The sequence below is a fragment of the Nicotiana tabacum genome, chromosome 24 (assembly GCF_000715075.1).
Source record: "Nicotiana tabacum cultivar K326 chromosome 24, ASM71507v2, whole genome shotgun sequence".
NCBI classification, from domain to species: Eukaryota; Viridiplantae; Streptophyta; class Magnoliopsida; order Solanales; family Solanaceae; genus Nicotiana; species Nicotiana tabacum.
In genome coordinates, this window is record NC_134103.1 from 81,886,070 (window position 1) to 81,893,343 (window position 7,274).

Genomic DNA, 7,274 nt, shown 5'->3' on the forward strand with positions numbered 1-7,274 from the left:
AGAACAAATGGGTAAATCAATGGAAGTTTATATTGATGACATGCTAGTTAAGTCTCTACGCGCAGAGGACCATTTGGCTCATTTGCAGGAAACGTTCAATATTTTAAGGAAACACAACATGAAGCTCAACCCCAAGAAATGTGCTTTCGGGGTCGGTTCGGGCAAGTTCCTTGATTTCATAGTATCGAATCGGGGGATCGAGATCAACCCCGATAAAATCAAGGCCATCGAATACATCACCGTTGTGAACAGTGTAAAAGCCATGCAGAGGCTGACTAGACGGATAACTGCCTTAAGCCGATTCATTTCGAGGTCATCGGATCGAAGCCACAGATTTTTCTCTCTACTAAAAGTGAAGAATGATTTCGCCTGGACCCCGGAATGCCAACATGCATTAGAGGAATTGAAGTGATACCTATCGAGCCTACCACTGCTTCACACTCCAAAGGTAGATGAGAAATTTTACTTGTACTTGGCAGTATCAAAAATCGCGGTAAGTGGTGTCCTAGTTCGAGAAGAGCAAGGTACGCAATTTCCCGTTTATTATGTAAGTCGAACCTTAGGAGAAGCAGAAACTAGATATCCATATTTGGAGAAATTAGCACTTGCACTGATAAGCGCCTCTAGAAAGTTAAGACCATACTTTTAATGTCACCCCATATGCGTATTAACCACTTACCCACTTCATAATATTTTGCACAAGCCCGAACTATCGGGCCGATTGGCCAAGTGGGCCGTCGAACTCAGTGGGTACGATATCGAATATCAACCCCGGACGGCCATCAAGTCTCAAATTTTAGCGGACTTCGTGGCCGATTTTACGCCAACCCTCGTACCTAAAGTCGAAAAGGAACTTTTGTTAAAATCAGGTACATTATCAGGGGTATGGACCCTTTTCACAGACGGTGCTTTGAATATGAAGAGGTCCGGGCTAGGCATCATTTTGAAGCCACCCACGGGTAGCACTATTGGGCAATCTATCAAAACTTTTAGGTTGACTAACAATGAGGCCGAGTACGAGGCCGTGATTGCAGGTCTCGAGCTAGCTAAATGCTTGGGAGCGAAAGTCATTGAAGCCAAGTGTGACTCTTTACTGGTGGTGAACCAAGTAAACAGAACCTTCGAAGTTCGAGAGGATAGAATGCAAAGATATTTGGACAAGCTGCAAGTAACCTTGCACCGTTTCAAGGAATAGACTTTACAGCATGTGCCTCGAGAACAAAACAGTGAGGCCGATGCACTTGCAAATTTAGGGTCATCGGTCGAGGAAGATGAGATCAGCTCGGGGACTGTCGTTCAACTCTCGAGATCCGTGATCGAGGAAAGTCATGCCGAGATAAACTCTACAAGCTTAACCTAGGATTGGATGAATAAATATATTGAATACTTGAAGAACGGAAAGCTCCCATCGAACCCTAAAGAGTCGAGGGCCCTACGAACCAAAGCCGCTCGATTCATATTGGATGAAGATGGAACATTATACAAAAGGGCATTCGATGGACCATTGGCAGTATGCTTAGGACCAGGAGACACTGATTATGTTTTACGAGAGGTCCACAAAGGCACTTGTGGGAACCACTCCGGCGCCAAATCACTGATTCACAAAATCATAAGAGCAGGATACTACTGGGATAGCATGGAAAAAGACATTAAGGAGTTTGTTTGAAAATATAATAAATGTCAAAGGTTTGCACCGATGATCTATCAGCCTGGAGAACAACTTTATTCAGTCCTATCCCCATGGCCATTCATGAAATGGGGATGGATATTGTCGGTCCTATGCCATCGGCCACAGGTAAAGCTAAGTTCATTTTATTTATGACTGACTATTTCTCTAAATGGGTTGAAGCACAGACGTTCGAGAAAGTGAGAGAGAAAGAGGTTATAGACTTCATTTGGGATCACATCGTATGTCGATTTGGGATACCTGCCGAAATAGTGTGTGACAATGGAAAATAATTTATCGGCAGCAAAGTGACAAAATTCCTCGAAGACCATAAAATAAAAAGGATATTATCAACGTCGTATTACCCTAGTGGGAACAGACAGGCCGAGTCGACGAGCAAGACTATTATCCAAAACCTAAAGAAAAGGTTGAACGACGTTAAGGGGAAATGGAGAGAAATTCTACCCGAAGCCCTTTGGGCATATCGAACAATGTCAAAGTCCAGTACGGGGGCAACCCCGTTCTCCTTAGTGTATGGCTCCAAAGCCTTGATTCCAGTCGAAGTCGGGGAACCTAGTGCCAGGTTTCGACATATAACAGAAGAGTCAAATTATGAGGCTATAAATACTAGCCTCGAATTATTGGATGAAAAACGAGAAGCCGCACTCGTCCGAATGGTTGCACAAAAGCAACAAATCGAAAGATACTACAATAGGAGAACCAACCTTCGCCACTTCAGAGTTGGGGACTTAGTCCTGAGGAAAGTCACCATCAACACTCGAGATCCTAATGAAGGAAAGCTCGGCCCAAATTGGGAAGGACCCTACCAAGTCCTCGACATCGTCGGAAAGGGATCTTATAAGCTCGGCATGATGAACGGCGAACAACTGCCAAATAATTGGAACATATCGTTTCTCAAACGGTATTATTGCTAAGGTATGACTTTATTCCTCTTTTTTCATTTATATATTCGACACTAACTCATTGCAGATGATCGATCGAAGATATCGAGTCCTCAGGTTTTAAAGCACGCGTTGCACTTTTTTTCCCTTAGATCGGTTTTTGTCCCAAGTGGGTTTTTCCGGCGAGGTTTTTAACGAGGTAACAATTATGTGTTACCTCATGACCATTCAACGGTATCCAAGGCTTCTTTACAGTCAACCTCGAATACTGGGGGGCATCACCCTCGAATGTTATACTTTCGAGGAAAATACTTCATGTCAAAGGGACTCGATAAAGAAACTTTGTAATGGGCCAAACGGTCGAATGAACCATGTCCGTATAGATTAGTCGAAGCCCCGATGGCAAAACATGTATGCATGTATAAATTATACAAAGAAGTATTCTTTTTATATCAAACATCTTGTGTCCCAAAGAAATTTTTCTACTGTACAAGCTCCATACTTATGATTTTGTGAGAAATGGCTCAAGGGCCAAGTGCAAATATACCTCGGGGACTACCGTCGACGATCGACATATTCGAGTAATCTAAACTCAAATTCATAAGACCTCAAAGAGGCACTCCTCAATCTACATGCCAAGACCATCATTCTCGGGGACTAACACTTCGAGCAAGTTCGAAGTATTATTAGGAAATAAGCCCAAGAGGCATACTAAAGGCTACGACCAAATTAAAGCGGCTCGGAGACGTCCGAATTTCGCAATAAAAATAGGCCTTCGAATTCTTTGAAAAACCGGTTAAAAAAGGCTACTCTCGGCATGTAATCAAAAGGGCCTCGATAAAATCAGCCCTCGAAAAACCTTAAAGAGGTACCAAATTATCTTGACACAAACGTGTTAAGGCACAAAAAAGCAAAGGGAGTTTCAATCGACATTGAACCCTCAAAAACCCAATGGGTAAAGAATACATGTTAAGACATAAATAATTTTTTTTTACTAAGTCTTCTAAGCTGAAAAAGGGAAAAGATAGCCATATTTTAGAGGCCATATCGGCCCAATCTAAAGAGCCTAAGGGCCGATACACTTAGAGTTCGAGATTTTATTCTCACTCAATTCGGACCTAAGGGTTCCACTATTCCAAGCTCAAATAAAATATAGCTCCAGGATTCATCATAAAACCTTAAGGGGTATGTTACTGTGAGTTCGAAACTTACTCGAACTCGGCTATAAAAGCAGTATATTTACGGCTTCGATCAAGCCATCCGGAATTAAAAATCCCGAACATATTGTTAATCTCGGGGACTCGCCCTCACTTAACTAAAAAACCTAAGGGTTTGTTCTACTCTGAGTTCGAGCTATTGCTCACTCCACTATAGAGGCTACAATAACCCGATTGCAACAAAGTTTTCACAAAACAAAGGCAAAACAAAATTTATCATAAATCAGAAATCAACGAAACGGAAAGAAAAGAAATCTTTCATATATGCAAAGTATTTACAAAGACCACTCAGGATCTTACACAAAAAAAGGAGAAAAGACCCTAAGTGCCTAGTCCACCTCAGGAGCCGCATCTTCGGGAGCTTCATCTTCATCTCCGCTCTCGAACCCACTCGCAGAGTCTTCTTCATCGAAAAGCAAAGCTCCGACCTCGTCCTCCAAAACCTTCGCATTCTCGATATCAGCCGTGAGGTCGAAGCCACGAGCATGCACCTCCCCAAGAGTCTTTCTTCGAGACTAGCGCCTAGCATGCTCGGCAATACGGGACAATCTAACCTCAGCAGTATCAGAAATTTCCTTTGCTCGAGTGTTAGCGATTTCGGCGTCAACTAGGTTGGAGGCCACGAGCACCTCTGCCTCGGATGTGGCCCTTGCAAGCTCAGCAGCCAACCGAATCTCGAGCTCTTCAACCTTCTGGGCTCGGGCCAAGTTCTCCTCCTTCACACTTTGGAGTTGACGTTCAACCGAAGACAGTTGGGCCCGAACCATTTCTTTCTCCGAGGCGAGACGGTCCATGTTCTGCTTCCACCCCAAAGTCTCTGCCTCTTTCATCTTGGCCTCCTCACAAAGCTGCTCAACCAATTCGGCCTTCTGCTGAACCTGCAGGATCAAAGTGTTAGTTGCCAATATTAAGTCAATACATAACAAGCTCCCAAAAATTTACATTACCCGTTCAACGAGCTCGGTCTGATCTCGATGAGCTCTTGTCAGCTCGGCTCGAATGCTTACGATCTCTTCTTCTTTTTGCACATAGAGGAGTTTGAGGGCGTTTCTCTCCCTCGTAAAGCTTTTTGAGATCAACCTCACATTGGGCGAGCTCAGCTCGATAATTGGAAGACGCTTCTCGATGGAGCATTGTAGCCTGTATAGAAAGAAAGGAAATCAGACTTATAGAAATAAGAACAAACGCAAGCATGGTAGCATGGGCTAAAACTCACTTGGTTCAGAAGCCGCTGAGCCTCATCAAAAATGAGTGATGCGCCAAGGTCTGAAACATCATCGACCCCTGCGAAGCAACCACGAAATATATCATCCCCTTCGGGGGCTGTCCCCACTTCGGGGGTTCCCATGGACCGGGCATCCCGAAATTGCCCCTCGGAGAACGTGGGACCGGGCGACGAATCATCGATATTAATTGCCCCGAGCGAGTCACTCGGGGCATTCTCTTCTCTTTGAAGAGCCTCAGAACTAGACCCTTCGGGCACACCCACCGGTTGCTCATCATAGCAGGATGCATCATCAATAGCTGATGACTCGAGGACTCTGTTCGGACCTTCCCTCGAGATCACCTCGATTTGTGTCTGAACCTCCTCGACCGTCACCGGCTCAGCAGTTATCGAAGCTTTGATGCTTTCCCTCTTCCGAGCCACCAGCAGGCAGTCGACATCTTCTCCCTCCTCGTCCTCATCTCGTAGCGTTTGAGCTACATCGGCAGACAGAACGGAGGGATCAGTCTTCGACTTTCGAGCCCTGCTTTTCTTGGGCTTTGGGTATCTGGAGAGAGAAAACATAAATAGCGTATTCCATGCCTCAATGATAGTATATACCATAAATACTTATTTTGCTATAAAATAGAAAAGGTAGCTATAGAAAATGATATTTTAAAATAATTTTGGTTTATAATAAATAAGGTGTATATCTTTATTATAAGAGGTAAAATTTCTGAAATGCCAACCAAAAGGTAACTGAGCATATTTCTAAGAAGTCCAAGGTTGAAGTTAGCAGATATTAGTGAATTGTGGACTTCTTTTGCAATTTATTTTATCCAATAAGCTAGGGTTCGTCCAATACATTTGCCAACACGAAGGACTCCCTCAAAACGCCGCCGTCGTAAGGTGCACTCTCTCTGCTTCTCAAAGTTTTTCCTATAAATATATTGCAAATTTCAGCTTCTGTTCCCATCGGCGCTAGGGTTTCTCAAAATCTCTCTCACATTATCTCTCCTACATATCAGTAAATTCAAACTGGTGCTTTCCTTTTTAATGTCGTCCGGCGCTTCTCCTAAACCCGCATATAGCGGAAATTTAGTACACCAGGCTGCACTTTTTAGCTCTCCTTTGTTTTGGGCTTTTATTGTTAGTATTTCTATCTTTATTTTGCAATGGATCGATGAGGAAACAGAAAACACTGAAATATTCAACATGAGGATATATCAATTTTTCGGTATTTCACTTTTCTGAGATCCAACCAATAATTACTTTAATTTCCTAATTATATGTTTCCATATCCATTATTTGTCATGAATTTTCGATGGGATCGAGGATGTGATAAAGAATTTATCCGAGTTCTGAAATTTCCCATCTGGAAATGTAGATTTTTTTGATTAGCTGAGATCCCTTTTCAAAGCTCTAGTTCAAGTTTTCATTTTTGTTTTTTTGTTTTTTGGGGAATTGGATTGTTTATTTGGATCTATGATGATTTGTATATTATTACTGCGTTATCTTTCTGTAATTCCCAGTTATGGGATTGAAGAAGATTTTTTTGTAACTGAGATCCAACATTTTCTATTGTCTTCTTTTTGTAATTTTTTCACAGTTTGAGAAAAGCATCAATGATGAGTAATATATAACTCGTTATCCTTGCACTTTGATCCTTGAAATGAAGAAAATTATGGGGAAAATTAATCTGAGATGCTTTTTCTAGTATTATGCTCCTATTAAATTTACTTTTACAATAACTGAGATTCACCCATTATTGAGTGCAATCTGGATGTATTTTGAGATAATGGAATGAGAGTTTTGTCTCGTGTTTTATTAATCCTAAATTTTAGGTATGTTTATCTAAGAGAAAATAGGGTTAACATGTTTTATAGCCTTTTTGGCCAAGTTTCTCAATACTTTTATGTTTTTGATTTTGAGATTTTTAGGAGAGCTTGGCCAAATATGAATTGTTTTTCAAAAGTGTTTCTCAAATTAATTAGCCAAACACAAATTGCTTTATCATCAAAAGTATTTTTGAGAAGTACCTTTGAGAAAAAACGTGTCTTAAAATAAACTAGAAGCTTGGCCAAACATACTATAATTCTTGTATTTTTATGGGTGGACTCTTATTTCCTACTTTTTGAAAGCTTATATGCTCCTAATAGATGCATAAGAGTTTCTCATATTTGATGAGCACTCCAAGCGAGGATGTAGGAATTAAGAGTTCATTCATAAAGGATGTTCTAAAAGTCTACAAGTATAATATATTAGTAATTTAGTAAGTACTTATT

General features: G+C 41.5%; 2 non-coding genes across 2 annotated transcripts; both read left to right on the top strand.

Moving 5' to 3' along the window:
- Positions 1–6,465: 6,465 nt before the first annotated feature.
- Positions 6,466–6,562, top strand: LOC142178721 (small nucleolar RNA snoR27). The gene has a single exon (XR_012706984.1). It is a non-coding gene; the product is annotated as a small nucleolar RNA snoR27 (small nucleolar RNA).
- Positions 6,563–6,605: 43 nt separating this feature from the next.
- Positions 6,606–6,699, top strand: LOC142178720 (small nucleolar RNA snoR26). Its single transcript, XR_012706983.1, has one exon. It is a non-coding gene; the product is annotated as a small nucleolar RNA snoR26 (small nucleolar RNA).
- Positions 6,700–7,274: the final 575 nt, after the last annotated feature.